The following is a 24,418-nucleotide window of genomic DNA, read 5'->3' as shown; positions in this document are numbered from 1 at the left end:
AATCAAAAAGCGCTGCCTATCGGCTGAGCGCTTAAAATCGGCCCGATGGCTTAAATTTGAAATCAATCGAAGGTACCTGAAATGCATTGCGCCAAAGCTATGAATCCCGATAGAGGATCGAGGTCAGTGCAACTTGGATCCAGACGACTTGGACCCGGAAAGGGGCGCGTTTTGGGGTCGACGCGGCAACGCGGATCTATCCCCACGCGGTGCGGGCTACCCCCTAGGTGAGCGGTCAGAAGCTTGGTACCTGATTATCCACGGTGCAACTCTTCTGGTCACTCCACACGTTTGCTTTGCCTTCAGGTGCCTCGCGCCCGACATCAGTTCACTTTTTTACGTCCGCCGAACCGTGCCGTGTGCGTCCTGGCTCTTCCTTCTTCTCATCCAACTGGTTAGTCAAAGTTTTGGATTATTTTTTCGTCCTGATTGCATGATTTAACGAATATCGTTTACGAAACAGGTCATCAGGTACATAATTCTTTCCCGGTAACCTATACTATTTTGCCCTTCGCAGCAAAAACGCCGTAACTCCATTCTAAATGTTATATTTTTCTTCCACACGTACTGCTCTAATATAAATAGACCTAATGACCACAACTTCACCTTTTCATTTTAGGGATCTTACGGTATGCCGGAATTGACTCCAAAAAATTAAGGGTAAATTGTTGTTGACTTCACTGTAAAAAAAAAAAAAAAAAAAAAAAAAAAAAAAAAAAAAAAAACATTGGATCTAGAGTCCAGACTCTTGAAAACATTGGCAAGAAAAAGGACTCTTGATTCAATCAGATTTTTGCTTGAATCAACAGGAAATCCGCTCAAATTACGAGGCTTGGTTCTTGATTTAAGCTTAAATCTGATTGAATCAAGAGTATTTTTTCTTGTCGATGTTTTTAAGAGACTGGACTCTAGATTCAACGTGTTTTTTTCCAGTGTTTCTTGTAAAATAGTATTTTCCAGAGAAAAAAATTAAACAATGGTGATTGGAGGTACGGTGTATTTACTTTGGACAATAGTATTTTTCCCTAGCAATTGCATCCATAAAAATTCCTAAATCGATGTAACGATTTTTTTTCTGGAGTAAGGTTTTTCACACATTTATTTTGACCAGCTGCGCGAAGACATGAATAAGTACATGTTTGACCTCATAATTTTGATTTGGTATAACTAACTAGGCGGTTTATTTTTACGAAATAGGTCGCGTTAGGCAGATAAGTCTGTTTAGATAACCCTCTAGTCTTCCTCTCACTAACATTCACATCCCAGCATCGATATATATTTGTCCACGGATTTTTTTTTTAACTTCTTGCAAACTGTAGAGAGCAGTTATAAATGTTTATTTTTTTACCTAATTTGCCGACTTATCAAACAAATTTAGCAGATTCAATGTATGTTATCCGCATTCACATTTCACAAATCTAATTTTTTTATTCCTTTATTTTATTAATAGAAAAAAAACATCCCCATTGAAATTTTCTGTTAATATTTAAGAAAAAGTGAAAAACTTAAAAAATTTTAAAACAAAACAAAACATGTAGATTAGATATCTCGTAAGCACTCGTAAGTAAGACATTGCCGGGGATTGCCATGTCACAGTCGAAAAAACTTGTTTTCCAACTTCAACCATTTATACGAGACTCTTCTTACATACCGCAGATTTTTTTTTTAAATCAATGACATTCTATGTAGATAGCTCTGTGTCCCTCAATGACGTTTGGATCACTATTCTTTTTTCTTTATTCCTTTCTGCAAGATTAACACATTTTGTCGATCTTTCATTTAAGAACCTTTACAAAGCGGGGGCAAAAGAGGACAGGCGTTGACGTCCAAGCTTATCTAAAAACGAACACGGATAATGTCACCTATAATACCTCTGGCTGATTTTGGCGCCAGATAAAAGTATGATTGCACCAGTCAAAAGTTCAACTGAGTCAGCCTGAAATATAGTTGACTCGACTATATTTTAACTGATGCCGCAATCACACGCTGAATGTGGGAGCTGAATGTGGCTTGAATGTGGAAGTCATCGGCCCGATGTCTGAATTCTGCGCGTGACGCGCAAAATTCAGCAACGATTCTCAGCAACCATCGGACCAATTTTGAATTTGTTTGAACTATTCAAGTAAATTTGATGCACATTTGAATGAAAATAACTCGAATTTGCTAAATTTCAGCCGTCGGGCGATGACTGTTGACTCCCACATTCAGCTACTAAATTCAGCGTGTGATTGCGGCAAGACATCAAAATCAGCCAGAACTGTAGCTGAAACCATTATCCTTTTTTTCTTCGTCGGAAGATCACTAGGACAAGCTGTTGAGTGGCAGGAATAAAAACGCGGAGGACAAAGCCCAAGTACAGGCGAGAACAGGTCCGCTCAACAAGTGCAGCAGGTTCCGCGAGAGCTTTTGTCTTTGGGACGAGAGTCAAGGTAAAACAAAGGCTCGATGAAAAAGGGTCCTGCGATTAGCGCACGACAAGTGCCACTGTTTTAAATTGGCTCTTCCTACTTAAAATAATTGCGCACCCTCATTTGTCCGCGCCTCTTTTCTTTTTTTCAATTACCTGCCTTTTTTGTCTCGGCCCCAATTAGCGTTGCGGTGTTTTTTCGTTTTTTGCCCTTCCGACCTGTTTCCCTGCTTCCTCTTCGCCTTCCTCTCGCACCCTTCGGCCCGATTAACCTTGCCACCCCGTAAACCGCAGACTGCGGTGGTGAGTGTACAACCGTGGATTTGGTGTCTGTTAATCCGCGGCTCCGCTCCTTCACTTGAGTTGCGCCTCATTTTATCAATTAGCTTTTCAAGTAGGTGTAGGAACTTGCATAATGTAGCTCGTGTCGACCCACTCTATGAATATTTCCATTTTCCCTCCGTATCAATTTCCGTAGCACCGACCACTGGCATGGCTACGTTTCTTAAACCGACTGATGTTCCTCTTTTCCACGCTCATTTAGTCTGCCCTTCTCCGCGATCATATTTCTTTAAAAAAATTAAATGTGTAAATACGTCTCGCAGCACTGGAAAAAAGAACAGATTGGACCTAGAGTCCAGACTCTTGAAAACATTGACAAGAAAAAATACTCTTGATTCAATCGGATTTTTGCTTGAATCAAAACGAAATCCGCTTATATGTATTAAGAGGCTTGGTTCTTGATCTAAGCTAGATTCTGATTGAATCAAGAGTACTTTTTCTTGTCGATGTTTTTAAGAGTCAGGACTCTAGATCCAATGTGTTTTTTTTTTTTTTCAGTGAGCCTCGGATTCAAAATACGTTCTTTCGAATGGAAAACGAGAATTGGTTGAAATCATTGTATTAAACTAGCGAAAACTTAACCTTGACGTTTTCGAATCGAGAGTTTTGAACGAAGGAATAAAATTCGCAGAAAATTTCAAGAAAAACTGACGGTAGGGTTTTTACGTACTGGATCGGTTAAAGCTACTACTTCACCAACATTTTTTTTAGTTCGAGAAATTTTGACGGTGTAAGTTCGCAACCACGTATCTCGGTTTATGACGTTGCGGACTTTCTGTCATATTTTATTTTCTAAATGGAAAACTACTTGACGGCAATTATTAAAAACTGCCGTGATTTTTCTTCTCTGCGTGAGGAATATTTTACAAAATCATCAAGGAATGATGTTGACTCGCCTTTAAAAAGAAAAATAGGAGCGGAGATTTTCAAACGCCGCAAACGTGATACGTGTTCGCGGACTTATACCGTTGATATCCTTTCAATATATACCGAGTAAAAAAAAAAAAAACGTAACACATTGAAAAAAAATTCTCGGCGTTTTTACCAAGGTCCGTTGGTACCTTTACCATCTCTCTTTTTTTTACCAATTATTAATCATTTTAAGGAGACAGACTGGTAAGCTTACCTAAAAACCGGTATTTTTACTGTTTTTCTCAGGTAAGAATACCACTTTTATTGGTAATCAATTCCCGGTAACTTTGCAATTTTATCTCGGTAATCCTACCACAGTCGATAAAAAATATTGGCGTTTTTATCAAGGTCTAATAAAATTACCGAGAAAGTTCAATAATATTACCGAGATTTCTCGATAAAATTACCAATTCCATAAATGGTAATTTTACAAAAAAAAAAAAACTGCGATCAAATAGAACCCTGAATTCTTGGTAATTTTACCTTTTTCTTAGTAAATACACCGAGATTTTTTTTCAGTGCAGTACCTCACGAGTAAGCCAAAAAACCAAGTATAAATAAATTAAGCACAGCGAGTGATCGAGCTAAGAGACATACCGATTCTTCCTTGCTCTACCAAAAGACTTTCAGGCAGCGTTCGAAATCAACCACCTCATCAAAGCTACACGAGCATCCGAAATAATTGCGCCGCACTCGAGAGCAAATATTTTCCTCACATGACCACTCGACCGCTCCATCCGACGTCCGATAGTTTCGTGGTTTGGCCGCTAAAAAGGCTTAACTCCTTATTCGAGATGAGCTTCGCAAAGCATGACGTTACACCGACGAGAGAGTTCATTGCTAGGCCAATTTAGGTCCTTAAGTTGGGAGGGCAGCAGTTTGTCCAGAGGTGACACTCCACTCCGTTTATTGATTGTCTTATTATTTTGACGCGATAAATGAGCAACTCTTGCCGCGCTATATTTACCGAGCCTCACGTCCTGGAGTATACGACATCGTCGGGCAAACAAACGGAAAATTGAAATTCTGAACGGAAGGTCCGATTTCAGGCGCACGCTCAGCGCCTAGTATACCGTGGTCAGCATATCCTCTTATTCTACGATTAGCTCGTTTAATTTAGGAACTACACTGTATAGAGTGTTTCATACCACCGGAAAAAATATCTATAGGTAATACCAATGTTTAGGATCTTTTTCGTTCCCGGGACTTTTCGGCTAAAATTCCCTTCACTGGGAAAAAAGTCCCTTGGATGCGCAGTCCTGATTCTTGAAAAAATTTGACAAGAAAAAATACACTTGATTGAATCGGATACTTTCTTGAATTAAAAAGAAATCTGCTTAAATTAAGTGGCTTAGCTCCCTTAGCTCTCGATTCAAGAAAAAATCCGATTGAATCAAGAGTATTTTTTCTAGTCCATTTTTTAGCTTCGGTTCCAAGAGACTTTTTTTCTCTCTGACCGTCCCCTTTTTCTTTTTATCTTCTTTGTCTGCCGCGTTGTCTATCAAATCCAATGGTCAGCCCAAAGGACTCGCTATTCGAACCCGGCAGTTATCCGTGACAGGACGGTTCAGTCACAATCGTCATTAAAAAGTGCGGACTTACATCTGGTTCTAACGCTTGTTCGGTATATTTTCCACCACTCTGACTTTGATTAAGAAAAACAATTTAACTTGCCGAAAAATTATTTTTTTAGCCTCTCAGCGCTGGAGCACTCCTTTTCCCCCGATCTTACACCCGTCACATAAGTTCAAAATTCTCTAGCTCACGCCATAATTGGACGTATTTCTGTCAAATGGGACTAAGCGCCAATTTGAGTTCCTTTTGAGGAATTTAGAATGTCGGATAGCGCGTTCTGTCAAACGGAACTAAGCGCCATGGAAGAGCATTGAGAGCATAGGACGGAATGATCCCGAAGCCCAGTTCCACCGCCAATCTAAGCCTCCCTCTACCTTCCTCACCCTATGGCGCTTAGGTCCGTTTGACAGAAATACGTCCAATTCATGGTACTCAAATTACTTGTAAAATTAACACAAAAAAACGAAGAAAAAACAATTAAGTTACGGAATATTATGTTACTTTTTATGGTTCAACTCAGAATCAATATTGGATTGATTTTAATCCGGGACACAATGTCTCTTCTTTTTCCGGAGTCAGTTTCCTCTATAAGATTTCCTGAAAATTCACCTTTAATCGCTTACCCTGTACACAGATACGAGGTGAAGTAAATAACCTTTCGCTCGTGTGTTTTGATGATGTCACGCGTTGATGTGACTTGGATAAATATTCGATATCCTCAATTAATCGCAAATATTCCGAATGAAGTTTGCCGTTTACTTGCACTCAGATGTTTCGCCGTGCAAACACACTAACTCATCTGCGTAATATTTCGCATGACGTTTCTTTTACTGACACACACACTGAGTAAAACGAGATATGCGAGAGTCCGATTTTAATGTACGCTTGCGAAGTCGTAGAGTGATACGAAAACTATTGAAGTGTCGTACGTATTCTTCCAGAGCTCCTTCATTTTAGTGGCTATGCAATTTGATCCCCGCAGTGTTGATATAGTTGCTCGTGTCCCAAATAGGTGCACACGGAGGCGCAGGGTGTCATGTATCATACTGTCACACGTATAACTACATTCACGAATTTTCTTTTCCACGTCGGCTCTTCGTGTTTCAAACAAGGAAAGTTAAAATTAGAATATGTTTCAGAAGAATTTTCATTCAATTTCGATCAAACTGAGAGAAAAAAGTTACCAAAGTTATGAGACCTTCGAATAAATAAATAGCATGTTGTTCTTCAAAAACAAGGAAGAGTGGAATAAGAGGGAGGAGAGGATTGAAAAAAAAGGACAAGTTAAGGAGGAAGGAGGGAGAAGGGGATGAAAGAAAGGAAAGAGAGGAAGGAAATCAACCAGAAAAACTAGACGAAAGAGAATGAGGCGAAGAGCGGAAAGAGATATGAGAGGGAAGAGAAGAAGAAAAGTTTGAGAAACTGCATCGAAGCACAAGGAAAATATTATTTTTTCTAGCTGTTTAATGTTTTGAAGCCAGCTAGGCTTATTAAATATTAAGAAAAAAATCTCTTATCTCGACCCGTAACGCCATTTTATCATGAAAGAATGTAACTACATTTAAATGTTGCCAACTTTCCATTCCCAAACCTCATTTGCATCAGGAGAATCTTAAAAATTTCTGACTAAAATCTTACACTTATTTTTCCTCTGATCTCATGCAACAATCAGACTTTGGGATAAAAATCGCACATGCACTTTCTCGTAAAAATTGAATTGTTAGAGTCCAATTGGCAATCCTGGCATGGAGTTACGTTCCTTCGTTCGGGAAACGATAGTGAGAGCCCTCAAAGTTATGGAACTTTCAAGCTGAGAGATAAAGCGCATTATTTTCGAAAGAAGTAAATACATATCTATAATGCAAAAGGAATGAAAAAAAAATCTTCATAAATCGTATCCAGAAAATCTTGAAACAGAGCCACCTGAAAAATACCCGTCCTGAAACCACGAAGCGTGGAGAGGGGGGTAGGGGAGCTCGAGCTGAAATCCTACCGCGGTTTCAGTCGTCGGCCGCAAAGGAGCGGCGAAGGTTAATCGGGGTCCTCCAATCGGGTTCGAGTAGGAAGGACGTAAGGACGTATCCCACTTGCCGTGTGAGCCCTGCTCTCCGTATGACTCCACGTTTCCCGGGGCTCATCCGGAAACGGAAATTCGCCGTTCAGTCGGAGGAGCGGAGAAATATCGGAAACGAAGACGACGACGCAAAAAATCAAAACTCGCCGCGGAGGGAAAAAGCACGGTGGCGGTGGCGGTGACAAAGAAAAAAAGCATGGAGGGCGAGGGAAGAATAGACGCTTCATCGCATCCCGGCGAGGCGTCCCGGTGCCGCGGCCGAGGGGGAGTGGTTTACCAAAATGGCGGTTGCCCGATGCTTTTTCCCTTCCGCCACCCCCCCCCCCGGCGCCGCGATAAACGCGCTCGTTTTCGCTTTTTCATCCCGGTTTTGCGGTTTCCCGAATCGAATCGCCCGGGAAAAAAGGTTCCGATGCTTCCGCCGGTCGCCCGGCGCTGTTCGCCGCGGACGGATCGCGTTTTGTTTCCGTAATCTTTTCCAAATATTTGCACGGGTTCTCCCGCGTTGCCGCTCTCCGAAATTTGGATTCTTTTAAGCGGCAGATACACCTGCGAGTTACAAGCGCTGGATGAAAGTGAAACACCAATAGGAAACCAGGATTTCGATCGCTCGACGTCGAACTATCGAAATCCTCCTTTGCTTGTTGGTGTTTCACTTTCAGCAAACGCTTGTAATTCGCAGGTGTATAAGGGCCTTTAGTCGTGACTTGAAACTCATCGGATGTCGATGAGAGTGCCTCCATCTATGGCAATCAGAGTGACCTTGGGCTCCTTTTTGACTTTACTTCCTCCATAGAGTATTATAGGGTCGCAATACGCTGGATCGCCGATGAAGTCACTTTTCAAGCCTGTTAATTAAGAGGCTCTCCTCTCTTCTTCCTCTCAACGAGGTCAATGGAGAAAAAATGTCGTGTTTAGAACCTTGATCACGCAAGGGTGATTGGAGGGGCCCAAGTTTGCTCCTCAAAATGTAACTTCAAGCCGGACATATGTAAAATCAACATGATTGTAAGAGAGTAAATGCATGTACTGAGGGAAACCTTGTCCCAATCTCCACACGCATGGAGATAGGTTTTAAGTTCTGTCCTTCAACTTAGAATCCTACAACCCTTGGGGAAAAGCTTACCTGGATGACCACAGGTCCACTCTGGAGATGTGCACAAAGCTCTCCCTCTCTCTACTCTTAAAGATGATTAAATATTTTAATGCTGTTTTTATTGATTTGATGAGTCCTTTATATTTATTTATTTTTTTGTTTTTATGAATAAATTTTATGCTTTAATGTGCTCGTTACTAGATGGCCCTATAAAACAGGGCTGTGCCCTAATCACTCGGAGATGAAGAATAAGTATAAAAACTTAGAATACACGTAAAGAACCAGAGCTGTAGTGAAATAATATTTTATGATTTTGACAAGCTTTTGGGCAGCAACGGATCGACCTCAAATTTTTCCAAAATCAAGGAACTGTCTTTAGTTATCATAAATTTATTTGTTGGAAAATTATTTCATCCGATAAAAGGGTTTCCGGAGGTAATAATTAAGGTGGACCTAACCCGAATTGAATTTAAATTGTTTTTTTTTTCTAATACCTTGTCCAGAGGACTTCCTTAAAACTTCCTCAGTTGCAATATTCATAAACGAAATGGACCTTTCTAATGGGTGGAACTATCTGAGGAGCCAGTCTGCATACGACCCTCACTTGCCTATGCGCCGTAAATGAGAAGCAGGCATCAAGTCTTTCCCTCCGAAAAAAAGAGGGAAAAAGATGCTTGAAGTAGAAATGTAATTAAATGTCTGAGCTCTTGCCCGGTGGAGTAAAAGGCGGTATCGCGCATGAATCGCGCAAATTGAAAAAGGCAGAAAGTGCGACCGTGGGCAATAAAGCCACGTCTCCACAAATCGTGTACGGTGATAAGGCCGCTGCTCGACTTACTTTGGTCTTTACTTACTACGATTATAAACCTGCCTGTTGTCACGGAAAATACGATTCGCATCGCCAAACGTCCGGGGTAGTGTAAATAGGTTTACCTTACTGTAGTCTGTCCCGCGAATAAGTCGCGTGACTTGTTTCGCGCGACCAATTTTGCGTCGCATGCGTCCTATGGAAACGTGGCTCAACTCGGTAAACACACGTCGCGACGGGTTGCACAGTGGCAGTTTTCGATGCCATCTAATTCGACCGGTGGCAAAAATGGGATACGTGTCCTCTCTGTTGTCACGTCCTCTTCAATTAAAACCTGCTGAAAAAAATAAGAATAGATACCAGATTTTTCAAAGGATCATTTGCAGCAAAAAGTATGATAATGCCTACATGTATCAGTGTGAGTGGTGAATCGGTCCACGTCGAAAACGGAGCTTTAGTTTCCCGAAGTATAATTTTTAGATGAGAAATTTTTTATCTTCTTTTCGGGTTTTTATTTTCAAATTTTCCAATAGCAAGTAAGAAATTACTATAAGTGCTATTGTCCAGGATTAAATCATTCCTAAGATGGCTTTAATTGAAGAATACAATACAGAATTTTCCGGATCTAAGTTATGAGTTGCATCACAATCTGAAAGAGGGTTAGCCCATTATATCAGGTATAATGATTTTCACTACGGACCAAGACGACAAATAACTTGTTTAAAATGTACTTCGTTGAAAATAAAATAATTTTTTACAAAATTTAAGTGTGTGTTAAATTTTTATGGGCATATATCTCCATCTGAGCATTCCTCAACACTCATTTTTCTTAGGTTCCATTTGACGATCAGACGATGGAGATGGCGGAAGCAACTCATTAAGGAGATTACGTCTTTACAATCAACATTTATTAAATGGCAATACTACAAATGACGTGATTTTGTACAATTTAATTTTCATGTGATGTGCGTTAAAAATACTTGCTCATTCAAGAGCTGATTATCGAGCTGAATTGTTTTCTACGTAAGATTTTGAAAAGAAAACATATGGTTTTTTGTGGCAATTTTTGTTTAATTTTTATCAACAGTGGCAACGCCGCCGTGAGATAAATGTGTATTACATTTTGAGTGAAGCTTTCAAGCTCACAGGACTACAGAGGCAATTTAAAGAAGAGCTGCATTGGGAAAGGAAGTGAGCCTAACTCTCTTTTTCTGATCTTTATTTACCCTCCAAATTACACACCCTACTCCTTCACTCTTTCACCTTTCTGCAACCCTTGCCCCTCCACACATCCCCTTCAGCCCTTCCCCCGCACCACCCTCTTCACTTGTTCCTTCCGAAGCTTACGTTTCCTTCTACAAAATTTTCCGTGGCTTCCTTCCGACAAAAACTTTTTTAAATACGATAGATCCCCTCTTGCGGTAAATTCACCCCAGCAAAAAAAGAATGAAAAGAAGAAAAATGAATATAGAAATTGTTAAGCATAAGATTCAAATGTTGTTATTATAAAAAGTGGTCCTTCGCTTACCTCTTGGTGACCAGAAAAAACGATGGAAGAGTATTAATAAAAGTTACTTGGGGAGCACTTATTTTACTCCCTTAGTTTGTTAAAAAAAAAATAAGTAGGACCGAATAATAAAAAAGTTAATTGCAATAAGCAGGGTAAAGAAGGAATAAATTAAGAAAGAAACGCAAGAAAATACCCTCCGGCTTTTTCACTGGATTGGGAGCACGTGTATTTTATGGAGAAAACAAGTTGGGGGCTTCAAATATAATTCTGAGCTCTCACGAAGAAATGGAGAAAGCTTCAATTAAAATACTTCAAGAGAGCCCCAAGGCAAAGTTTTGGCGCGCTACAATCTGGAATGACTTTGAGATAAAAAGGGTTTGAAAAACATGGTAGAAACGGGCGTAGCTGAATTGCCAAGTTCCATAGAGTGATGTAAAATTGTCCCCTTTAAGGAAATAGTTCTTTGCCCCTTCACTCTCACTTTGGTCATATTTTTGTCGTTACTTGTTAATGTTGTATCTACATTTTTTCTGTAATAATAAATTATGGTCTTTGTTTGTCGCAACCCGAAAATTTTCGTGCCAGAAATAAGTCGATTTCAGCACTCTCTCTTGTAAATTCTCAAAACCTAAACATCAGAAAAATTCAACGAATTTTTTGTTCACTGCCAGGTAGGAGTCTCTTGTGTGGATTTATATATGCATGAATGGAAATATTGAGGAAAATAATCGGAATGCCTAGAATTTTATATTGAAGAAAGGTTGGCACATTTTAGAAACGACTAATGCTCCATCATTTCTCCCTTGCAAATCAATGGCTAAGAAAGAAGACCGCCTGTCTGCAATCTGACGATTTTACGGGACAAAGAAGAAACTTCGCCTTTATTATAATCTTGAGGTCATAGGTGGCTGTAGATTCCTAGTCTGGCACTGAAAAAATGGAAACTAAAAGAAAATTGCAAAAAATTACAAAAAATGTTAGATTTTCTTTTTTCTCTTGCATTTCAGGCTCCTATACGGAATTGGAAAAAAACCAATAATACCAGCTTGCGTATTTAATGTGTATTGAAGAATGCGGCAAAGTTACTAACTCAGTTTCGCCAAAATTGTCATTTAGGCGGTACTCTTCCTTACCCCTCGGAATAGTTGCTTATATGGATGTTCGGTAATAGAAGTTCCCTATTGCAAAATTGATGGTCCAAATTATTCCATTCGGCAACCCTTGAGCGGATAGCATGAAAGGGATGGGTGGGGGGGAGGTGTGACGTGCTCCCGAAACAAAATAAAGAGCGAGAAGGAATAAAATGGAATTTCAAATAAGTTTTCGGGAAGAAGAAAAATCATTAGGGATGGCAGGCGAACATTCATTTTGCTTTCAAGGAAGACTTTTCTCCTTTGTGCCGGGCGCGCGGCGGGCGCCCTCGGAGGGGCGCCGGGCCGGGCGAGATGGTGAAATTTATTATGGGCCCCTCTTTTCGGAATCCAGCGGGCTAAGACAAGTGGAAAAAAAGGCTGCATTTGTTTTAGTCGAGTCGCTATAGTCTCTTGAAAAGCGGAGGCCCCGCCATCAATTACCCTCGTGTTCTGTAAATATTAAACGCTTCCCTCGCGAGTTGAGTCGCGACTCGAGTGGGATGTCCCTCTTACTTCGCCCCGGTGTTTCTTTCGCCCCCGATTCCTTTTCATGAGTCTTGCGTGAATTATTCCCCGTGACGGCCACCAGGAAGATGCATGATCCGAGGAGACGAAAATGGGCCGCTATTGATGCATCTTAGGAAGGGCTACTCGTAAATTACACGCGAGGAGGGCGGGAGTTCTTTCCTTCCTAGTGGCACTTGCTCCATGTGAGGCCTTCTTTGCACTGAAAAAAAAATTCTCGGCGTTTTTACCAAGGTCCGTTGGTAACTTTACCATCTCACTTTTTTACCAATTATTGGTAATGTTACCAAGACAGACTGGTAAACTTACCTAAAAACTGGTATTTTTACTGTTTTTTTCAGGTAAGAATACCACTTTTATTGGTAATCGATTCCCGGTAACTTTACAATTAGATCTCGGTAATTCTACCACATTCGATACAAATCTTGGCGTTTTTACCAAGGTCCATCGGTAACTTTGCCGCAAGCTCAATAATTTTATCGAAATTTCTCGGTAAAATTACCAATACCATAAATGGTAATTTTACCAAGAAAAAACAGGGATCAAATAGAACCCAGAATTCTCAGCAATTTTACCCTTTTCTTGGTAAATACACCGAGATTTTTTTTTTCAGTGTGCAGAAACGGCGAATGAATGAGGCGTAGACTGAAAGTTGCACTAATTTTGCAATCAGAAACCACAATTTCTGGCTCATCCGTAAGGGCACAAATCGTCGTTCTCCTCACGAAAGAACGTAACTATATTCCAATGTTGCCAAATTTCCCCTGGCGACTTGCATTTTCAACGAGCGAATTTTTGGAATTTCTGACTGAAATTGTCGCTGATTTTTCTTCGTGTTTCATGCAAGAATCAGAAAAATTTTGAATATAAATTTTGCAGGTATATTCTTGAGAAAAAATTGAATTGTTACGGTCAATTTTGCAAGCTTCGAATGGAGTTACGTAATCCCTCGTTCGGGAAACGACAATATGCGTCGTCTAGGGAAACTAATGGTATTTACGTTGTTTTTAAATTCAGTCAGAAATTTTAGCTCCTAATCTTCGAGAATGTAGTCCAATCTCGAATAAAAATTTTGACAAACCAAAGAAACAGACATGTTTATTGTTATTAAAACATATTAGAAAAGAAGAAAAAATTAAAAAAGAAAAACAATCAGAAGCGCTGTTTTCCTCGGGAAATTTTGGAGTGAATTATTATATTCATATCATAAATTTATCATCAATCAATGAGCCTTGAATAGAAAAAAATGCAAGATTTGACGGAGTCTGGTGAAACGTATGACAATTAACTTCAAAGAGATATGTGTGGACCTCATAAGACACAAATTCTGGAAAACTTAACTCTAGCTTTTCCAAGTATGTTTTATTGCCTACCTTGTAAATCAAAGGCGAAACGGCACGTAAATTCTTTGCTCCTTCCTGCTCAATGCTGATATCTATCATTGTCTGTCAGATAACGCCAATGCAATTACTAATTAGATCCATTTATGCAAAACATGCCTATCTACACACGATGAACAATATTCTTTTAAGTGAATTGGGTCAATTATTATGTGCCTTTAAATCTAATAAAACAAAAAGAACGGCCATGAAAATTATTCCAATCGTGAAAAAATTGCGTACTGAACACATTATATTGTCATTTCGAGAAGTTGACAGCTAAATTTGGTAGGACTCCAGCATGCCCTAAAGAAAAACACACTTTAAAGAGGTGAAAAGCGTTGAATACACGGTGAAAAAGCATATCCGACGACGATGAAGGTGAAATGAGGATGCTAAAAAAGAGCTGCTTGCGCGAAAGACAAGAACTCAGTGGCAAGGCGTGGACGATCGATTATCGATATTTCCTCATTTGAAGCTATGGTAAAGAATCGATTATTAAGGTGTTTGTTGCGAGCACCCTGTTTATCGATCCTTTCTTATAAGTTAAAATGGCAGATAAATCGATATATCGCAAAGCACGCTATGCCACTGACAAGAACTAGAAGATTGGACGCGAGAGAAAATGCATATCTCTAACACGCCAGCTCATCAAACTGCCAAGTTTCCGCAAAAAAGCTCCAAAATTGGAAGAAAACAATTCTTGAAATAGGAATTTTGGCGCTGATATAGCAACAGTGATGCCGGCGTGTAAATTAAATCAACTCTTAAGTCGAGCTAAATCGTTGAAGTAAGATGGTTCAAGGAAGATAAAATTTAAGAGAGCTCGCGTTAAGACGAAATAAAACGTCCCAACGAAAGCAGCTGGTATTAAGGAGCTTCGTTTTATGAGCTCCTTGCGAAGTAATTTCAAGCATAGAATGTTGAGAAAAACTAATTGATTCTAGTCCAGAAGCGTTTTCCGTGTTGGGAACGTCAACTTGTAGGGAAAGTTAGGTTATAATGTCCAAATATGTCTTGGAAGAGTAAAGCTTCCAAAAATAATTGTGTGGTAAAAAAAAGTAATACATAGAAACAAGAACGTAGGATTCTCTCTGCATCGAGAATTTTTTGCTGGTAAACATTCGCTCTGTAAATACGTCTTGTTGTCGTACACAAATGAAGTTAAAAAGAAGGAAAGAAGAAAAATATAAATTCTTTTTAAAGAATGCTGTTCTAGTTTATGATATTATGATATCAGTTTTGGTACAAATTTCAAAACTATAAATTTATGACCATCGACAGCGTTATGGATCATAGTGTAGAGAAGCTTAGAATTGAGATATTGATACTTTTGAATTTAGAAAAGTGTTTTGCAAACAGTTTAATAGGAATCATGCCCAAGGAAGTCAAACCAAATTGGAATCATGCGGGTTCGAAGTTGGCAGTTTGAAAAACATCGTCTCGAGAAAAAATATACCAGGACTATAATCTGCGAGTTTTTCTGAGCTGGGCGATTTTAGATTTTACTACAACTTTACGACCATCAAAAAAATAATAATATAGGATATGAGCAAACAAGTGTTCCACTTCTGATTTATTATTTTCAACTGATTCTAAAATAAAATTGTTTGACCTAAATTGATTCAAATTGATCCTCCAAAAAAGTGTTCCCCCATACACTAAGTCCTTTGAAAATATGAAAAATATAATTATACATGGACAGTTATGTTTGCACTGATATAATAAATGGTAAGATAAAGTAAAAAGTCTGTCCACACATACTGCACACTAACTTGCGAGGATATGAAAGCGAATGATTCCAAGTTTTTAAAAATTTTGACTTGAATGGTTGTTGTGAGCCCAGCACTATTCTGCCAACTTGTTACTCACAGTGTGTTAGTCTCAATTTATATGTTTTCTCTCTCTGTTCCTTTGTAAAATAAAAAATCCCCATGCTTCCTCAAATCGTATTGCAATCTTGAACGTTTTGATTCAAGCCACGTAATTTTTGTTTCAGAGAGAAATGGAGGATCGGATCCCAGACCACTTTCTCAGCCTGAGGGGTCTGACCGCATGAATATGGAAAATATAATTGAAGCAACAGCGGAAATTTCCGAGGGATCGGATGTGTTTCAAGACGACGGCCCTTAAGCGTGAAAAATGCGCTTATAGAGGGAGAATGTGGGTTGCCTTCCCGCAACCACGAATTTTCTTCATCTTAAACGGATTATCAGGGTGAATGTTTATGGAGGGTGCAGCGCGATGATAGGAGTGCCTGAATATTCCGGACGGGACTATCATTTGATTCTCCCGCAACGGATAATGTATCCGAAAGGATTCAAAAGCGCCTCAGTCAAACCGAAAGCAGAGGTAAATGAATGAATTTCCTAATTGATAGAGTTCAGTAGGACCGAGTTTTAACAAAAACGCACCAATTTCCATCAAGTTTAAACTGAAAAAAGCGGTTCAGAGTTTCATTTGGACGTATTCATGCTGAAAGGCACTATGTCACACGTAAACCCTATGCACATAGTTCTTTTCAGCATAAATACGTCCATTTCTCTACAAGACTCAATGATATGGACAAGATTTAACAAACATTTTTATGATACTTTTTTTTTACGTTGGGTCAATGACAGAGGAAACCATATGATCAGTTAAGTTGATTAAAACTAATCCCAACTCATTTCTTTCCGATTTAAGACTTGGTGCCTTTTTGTTAAACGCAGTTCAGTTGGTCTCGTTATTATTGAACGTTGAACGTCAATGAACGTCAATGAAGAAGACACATATAGAATTACGAAAAACTGTTAAAAAAAAAAAAAAAAAATCTCAACAGAGTGCTTAAAAAATAAAATAAGACGCCGTGTATTTGCAGCTTCTGAATCGATAATACACGTTTTTTTCTTTTACTTGTAGAAAACATGGAAATTGATCAAATTCTTGGAATATGAGCTTCTTCATGCGCCTAATACAAACGTTAAAAGGAGCATTTTGATACATATCGGTTTGGTCTCAGAAGTAAAATAATCGGAATAAAACACAATATCTATAAAAGCGATTGAGACGGTCAAACATCACACACACTTTTTTATATATTGAAGAAAAAAGATAAAATCATTAAATAAAATATTGCGTAAAATTTCATGATTAAGAGTTCATATACGAGAGGGATACGTAGTACTTAGATTAAAATTTCATATTCCGAAATTTCATCAGCCGAAGATCGTTGAATCTTTTTTATGAGAGAGGAAATTTATCATTGAATTACTCGAAAAAGTTCCATAATTTGGTTGCATGGGTCCAAAGTTGCCGAACAAAGAGAGTTCCAGTAGGGGGTCTTTTTTGGGGGCGCAACAGCAGTGTATTATTCGTTGAAATGTAAGCATGGAGTGCTATATATTTCATCTTGACTTAGAGGAGTAATTAATGTTTTAAAGCACTTAATATTCAAGCTCCAAGAAATATTTACTGCTGAGAGGAGGAAGCGAAATTCGGTTCGGAAAACATTAAGGGAGCGTTAAATCCGGAAAAATTGAGTTATTCTCTCGAGCGCAAGTCGTTGAAAGACACATATTTCTGGGCGAGTTCTTCAGTTCTCTCCGAGTTGACGTCCTCGAGTGCTGTTCATTTTTTCAGCAACAGTATCACCCGGAAACGCTTTTATGGCACCGTTGCCAAAGTTCAGGGCATTTTACGAAATTGCACCCCATAAATGAACCGCGATAGTGGCGGTAGGAATACTAATAAAATTAATTTATGTCTGCGTGAAACGTAACATTTATCATTCATATTTCTACTGTAAAAGAAAATATCGGATGGACTCAGGATTACAATTGATGAAAAAGATAGCCCTAAAGGATGGAAGGGTAATGAGAGAAACTCTGTTCGTGCTGCAAAGGATTGTAGAGAAGGGAATTCGGAAGTTAGGAGGAGGAGGGACGGAATTGGGTGAGCCTGAAAATTTAACAAAACAAACAACAAAAAACAAACAAGCAACCATAAAGTAAAAGAGTAAACAAGCAAACAGTTAAAAAAACCAATGTAACAGAGATTTAAACAGAAAATGGAACGGAGAACACGAAGAAACTGAACTTAGACGGTGCTCGGAAAAAAATATGGGAGATTCTCCTCGTATTTTATTTCTTTGGTAGAAGATCAAACTAATTGCTATTGCTGGACAGCAGATTCCAAGTTAGCATCTTTAAAACGTCATCTGATGACGTCATTGAATGGCGTGGACATATTTTAATATTTTGGCGCACAATTTCATGTTTTTCTAGTTTCATCATAAACGTGATACCATTTTGCAGCTTGGCATCACTTAATAAATTAAATGACGGCAGAAAAGACGGTTTACATTCATATTCATTGCTACTAGTTGATTCGATTTCATTTTTTCCCCCTTCGGATACCATGTCCAATTCCAGTATGATACTCGAATACTTTTTGAGGGCCACCGGAGGGAGGTTTCCCCCACGAGCTGGCACGGGCGCCGCGTACTCGAAACGGGACGGCGCGACTTTTTCCGGAGGGAGGGCGCTCAGGGGTGGGGTGGAGAGAAAGGGTGGATTAAAGAAATGGGAGGTTAGGAAGGGAATCAGATTCGATATGCGAAAGTATTATTCCGGAGAGGGACGGTTCTTTTGTTTGTGGATTTTTCGAAAAAGGAGCGGCGGCTGTAAGTAAGTTAAACAAGGGCGAGAGCCGAAAGAGTCGCTTTTTAAAAGATGGCGCCTCTCCATTTTTCTTCTTCTTCCAGTTCCGCGCGATCCAGCCCAACACCCACCCTCCCTCTGACGGGCGCGGGGCTGCCACCCTCTTTCTCCTCCTTGTTAATTCCCCCACACCTTTACTTGTCTTATCATTTTTCACTCCTCCATCCAAACTCTTTAATTACATTTTTGTTGTTCTCCAGCGCTACAGTTTCTTAAAGTTTTTCGGCGGGGGTAAAAAGTCTCCCTCTTCCCTGGCGCGTCTTCCTCGCTTCCTCGCAGGGTTTCTTTCATTAATGAATCATTCTGAGCCGCTCCATCAATTTAATTCCGAAAAATAATTGGAATTTATAAATAACTCCGTCTCCCGCTCCCGTGGTCTTATCGTGGCTCAAAGTGTCTCGCTGATGCTCTGTGTCAGATGGTCTCGTCAGATCACTCTCTAATGGATATGAATCATATTTCATCCATAATTTATGATCTTAAGCTTTCTTGGGAGGAGCAAAAATAGCCAGCCAAATCATCGTATCTATTATAAAACGTCGATTATATTTTGCTTCTGACATCACCAATAGAAATCAATGGAAAAATTCGAAGTGTTTCAACGTAGGTTGTATTTGTACTTTTGATGTAATTTTATGGAAAAATAATATTTTGAAGGTTTTAATCACTGAGTGCAATCGAATGATGATATAATTATTGTGGTAGATTCGTAGAACATTCCAATGGTTGAAAATAACGTATCTATTTTGTCCCATTATAAAACGTCGATTATATTTTGCTTCTGACATCACCAATAGAAATCAACGGAAAAATTCAAAGAGTGTTTCAACGTAGGTTGTATTTGTAGTTTTGATGTAATTTTATGGAAAAATAATATTTAGAAGGTTTTAATCACTGAGTGCAATCGAATGATGATATAATTTTTGTGGTAGATTCGTAGAACATGTCAATGGTTGAAAATAACTCACTAAATGATGATATCGAAATATATTTTAGGATTTACGATAGGGGTTTCCATAAACCAATTTTGACTACAAGATGAGGACGCATACACGGGTACACATAGTAATCCCTTTTAAAATCGTCATAATTCAAGCATTATGAAGTTTTTTGAATCTTTATTTTGAAGATGGTAATAAACCAAATCACAGAATTAGATTTATTACGCCTGTATTCCCGAATAACTCATGAACATTTGGAACTAAGGTATAATGACTTCAACTTTCATACTATAATGTGTTCAATATTGTAAGGCGCAGATACATCATGTCTGTTACACATTTTAGACAGTGAAAATACCTACATTTTAGATTGTTACTTCGTACTGTCAGTGCGGCGAGGCGTAAATGATCGATTATCGATATTTTCCCATTTGAAGTCCTGGTAAAGAATCGAGTATATTGAGGTGTTCGTTGCAAACACCCTGTCTATCGATCCTTTTCCATTGATCTAAATGACAGATCAATCGATATGTCGCAAAGCACGCCACACCAGTGCTTACAATTTTAATCGACTCCATATAACTCCAACCTTTACAGCCATACAGACCAACTAGGAACGACAAAATTACGTCACAAAATCCATTCCATAAAATAACAAAAATTTGCTACGTGCTCATAATTAGTAAAATTTTCCTCAGCATCCTGCGGCTACGAGACCCAGGACCGTAACTTACGATTCGGAGCGAGCTTTCGTGCAATAAAAGCTTGTAAACTTTAACGACAAAAATGAATCATGCACGAAAGCTCAGAACTTTGATTTCATTTTTCGAATGCTCCGGAGCTTTTTATCGTTGCAGACTATGACAACCCCGCAAATTTGTGCCAATTTGCCGGAACTCAGCGATGGAGTTGTTCCGGAATTTCGGGGATTTTGGAGTGTTTTGGCAGCGCTCGGGGAACATTCAGTCGCAGATCCGCTCCTACACTGCGGAGTACTCCCGTTCTAAGGAAAAACGCCGTATGAACATTCGGAAATTTCCAAATTTCTTTTAAAAACAAGTTTATTTTTGTGAACAGTTATCACTATTTCTCGCTGAAATTTTTAGTTCTTCTAGATTTAAATGCGAATAAAATTTTCTGATAAATAGGAAGAAAAACATTCAGACTTTTTCCTGAAAATCCGTGGTTTATTTTAAGGAAATTTGGCAACGCCTAAAGGTTTGTACGGCGTTTTTCCTCAGCAGGGCGGAGTAGTACCTGAGATAAACACTGGCAATAAAACTGCAGCGCCATTTTATGTTTGGCTCATAAACGAGTGATCCGTGGGTAACGCAGCGCGTCTACAAAGTTGAGACTCTGGAGAAATCGGCGCGCGTGTTTTGATGCACTCCGCAGGGCCGGCCGGTGGAGCTTTTGCGCTTCGGCCAAGCCATGGCGTCACAATGCAGTTTGAATGGCATTTTCTTCAGTAGGAAAGGAACCTAAGTGGCATTTTTCAACGGATTATGAAATTAAGTTGCGATATTTTTACGAATTTTTGGCGATAAAATCGTCAGGATCATCTGAGCGATTATCGTCGCAATTTTATCTCCAAAAATCGCGCTCGATGGAATCGAAATTTTTTTTCGATTGATGACGGTTTTTTGTTCGATACTATTTCGATGAATCGCCGTCGATTGAACCGTGATTTCATCGCAAATTTATGTGATGAAATCGCAATTTTTTATCCGATTATATTGCAATACTGCCGTGATAGCGAAGAGAGCCGTAAGTGCATTTTTGTATGAGCCATGGTTAGTACATACTCTTATGTATCTCGAGACTCATCCCGGTCTCCACTTACGGCTCTCTTCCCTAACACGGCAGAATAAATCAACGTGGATAAAAGCGCGAAACATTCTCGGGTCATATCGCAACTCATCACGATCACTGCTACTTGCTGGGGAAATCTCTGTGCCAAGAGACAAATCAGCATTCTAATAGATTATTTCAGAGCAAAAAATGTATAATGCGATTTTCTGAACGGAAATTACTGAAATCATACTAACTTAGTTAAAAAAAGTACTTAGATGCGTCAAATAAAAAATCGAAGGTGAAAAAGGGAGTTAACAGTAACTAATAATAAATTATGGTACCTGAAATGACTTCATTGGTTCAAAAAAGCCCCTCAGTTCAGCAGAATTCACTTTTAATCCGTCGTAAGACTTTAGTATGCGACCAGAAACATATGTGATACTTTTAAATATTTGAATTAGCCCACAATTTACCTTTTGCAATCCGGAATTTTAATTAAGCATGATGACTCACAAACACCAGTGATTATTTCGATAGCCTTAATGATAGTTTCACCTTTTATAATTTTTATTTTTAATTATACACTAACCTTTTCATTTTTAGGTCGAATCTCAATCAATAGATGGTCAGCACTAATTGTGAGAAGGATGATACATTTTGATGCAGGCGAAACCTCACCAAGCTAGACAAGAAATAGGTACGTTGCGTTATTTCATGAAGTTTTTATTAGGGCTGTATACCGACAATGTAACTTAAAATGCCAAACTGTTCAAAAAAAAGAAAAAAAAGATGCGAACGCAGGAATTAATTTAACAGGAACAAAAACAGATTTGGAAATTGTTTGCAGCTGATAAGTAATTGAGTTGTGGTGCAAATTTTAGGTAAGCCACAAATTATGGTTTGCCAAAAACTTTGCGAGCATCTCTGAGAGGGTGAAATAAAACGCTGAACTTTTAAGCATATATCGATTTTAAAATCAAGATGAGGGTTGACTTTCAACCCCTTTCTCGGTAGGCCATTTATTCATGGCATTGCGGCTAAAGGCCCTTTGCTCACTCTAAAAAAGGATGTTCAAGTAGGCTAAACGAGTATTCTATTGCTTCATAATTCATCGTTAGAAGTTTGTGTTTTATGAGAGTAAAGTTTGATGGCAAAAAAAGGAAGGTTATTTTTCGGACAAAAAAACACCCTTTAATTCCCCAGTGATCCTATTTTGTACACGCCGATGATGGAAATAGATGACGCTCCTCATATTGAAATTTTCCTAGGTTTCAATCTAATTTAATTTCATTAATGGAAACTTCAGTATTATTTTTTCGACTCGTCTCTCTTGTACTTAAGGAAAAGTACGATGAAACAACAAATTCATGCAGTTCTGAAAGTTCCATGCAAGGTACTAAAATTTTAACACCTTAACTTTATTTAAAATTTGTTTCAGGGAAATGCTTGACTGGGATGTTTGAATTAGGATTGTTTGCTGACTGCCACAAAAATGCATCTGGGAACATGAAACTTATTTTGATGCTTCTAACCAGTGAAATGTATCGTTATAGAAGAGGTATCATCTCTTATACGGCTACTTTTTTCCTCAAATCAAATATAGTGCAAACATTTTATAAGGTGATCCTCAAGGAATAAAGGGCGTTTAAGAAGTATAGTCTTCAATAGTTTTTCTTATTTTTTCTCTAAAAAGCTGATGCTTATATTTTGAATTGAAATGCTAAAATCTATGATTCATGTACAAGGTGGCTCCAATAGTAAGAAAACGGTCTTCGTTACTAAATATTTAAGTAACTTTATTCAACTCAAAGCTTGCTGAGGGAAATGTTGTCCTCATTACACGAGGATCTTAAATCTTTAACTGGTCATTTTTTCAACCGGACATTCGAGAGCTTGGTGGACATTGCGCATAAGAGCACTTTTTGCTATTTCAAGAAATTCGTGTTTGAAGTCTCGAAATCACATGGATCCTTATGGTAGAAAAAAGTTCAAACTGACTTTTTGATGCTTCAGATTTGGAATTTGGGAGCAAAATTTTCACGGAATATGCATTACGACTACTTAATTTTACTTGAAATCATGAAGGTCTCAATTTTTTCAAAAACTGCACTTATGCGCCTTGTATGTTAAGCCCCTCATCTAGTAACAAAGACCCGTATGGTTTTCATTTTGGAAATGTCTGAGGAAAGACAAATGCAACACTGATATCAAGTTACTTCACTGAAATCAACAAAAAACTGTCATTTACCAAAATAACTTGTAAATTAAAAAAAAAAAATGTACAGTACCATCATCATCCTGCACTAGGAAAAAAAACCACATTGGATCTAGAGTCCAGACTCTTAAAAAAATTGACAAGAAAAGATACTTTTGATTCAATCAGATTTTTGCTTAAATCAAAAGGAAATCCGCTCAAATTAATAGGCTTGGTTCTTGATTTAAACAAAAATCCGATTGAATCAAGAGTATTTTTTCATGTCGATGTTTTTAAGAGTCTGGACTCTAGATCCAATGTGGTTTTTTTTTCCAGTGTGCCTGTATTAATCATTTCAGCGTATTACAGTACTCCTAAATCTAGCATGTTTGAATGTTTTTTTACTCTCATGCAACAAATCTTCAACAAGAGTAGACTTTCATTCTCTCAGCTCTCTGCCACTCTCCTGAAAATAACTTTCTCCTGCAGTGATCAAAGACTCGGGGGTAAAAAAGTTAAAATCATTCCGACAGTTGAGTAATTACGTATTCAAATTCAACTCTCGAATTGAGACTTCCAAAGAAAGGGAGCGTTTGATTTCGTCCCCTCGAAGGACAAAGAATCTCAAGACGTGCCGGGGCCCGAAGACGGAAAAGCATCCGGATGAAAATAACAGAAGAATTCCGGCTGAGGTTGGGAAAGTTCGATTTTGGGGCGAAGCCCTTAGTGGTTACGATTGAGGCAGTACAAGCCCCTTTAAAAAGTGTAGATGGGAAATTGCTAGCTAAGCGAATCTCCATTGTGAACGAGGCAAATGCAACGTGGAGCATGGAGAGGTCGGTCTTGTTTTAGGCCCACGATGAGGTCTGTTGCCATGTTTCTGTTGAGGAAAATTAATTTTTTTATTTTCAAGACTCTTTCAAGACTCACTAAAATTTATTCGTATCTGTTTTTATAGGCTACATTATTTAGAACAAATTCATGTTAAGTGACTCTGAGAAATTTACAAATTACGAGAAATAACGTGC

At 38.7% G+C, this 24,418-nt stretch overlaps 1 long non-coding RNA gene across 1 annotated transcript; it reads left to right on the top strand.

Annotated features, from left to right (window-relative positions):
• Positions 1 to 58: 58 nt before the first annotated feature.
• LOC109031459 (uncharacterized) lies at positions 59 to 22,845 on the top strand. Its single transcript, XR_011899660.1, has 4 exons — positions 59 to 394; positions 15,761 to 16,113; positions 21,800 to 21,893; positions 22,635 to 22,845. It is a non-coding gene; the product is annotated as an uncharacterized lncRNA (long non-coding RNA).
• The last annotated feature ends 1,573 nt before the right edge of the window (positions 22,846 to 24,418 follow it).

This window comes from Bemisia tabaci, chromosome 4, assembly GCF_918797505.1.
Source record: "Bemisia tabaci chromosome 4, PGI_BMITA_v3".
Taxonomy (NCBI): domain Eukaryota; kingdom Metazoa; phylum Arthropoda; class Insecta; order Hemiptera; family Aleyrodidae; genus Bemisia; species Bemisia tabaci.
The sequence above is the reverse complement of the archived record's forward strand: the minus strand, read 5'-3'. Positions and strand labels throughout refer to the sequence as shown.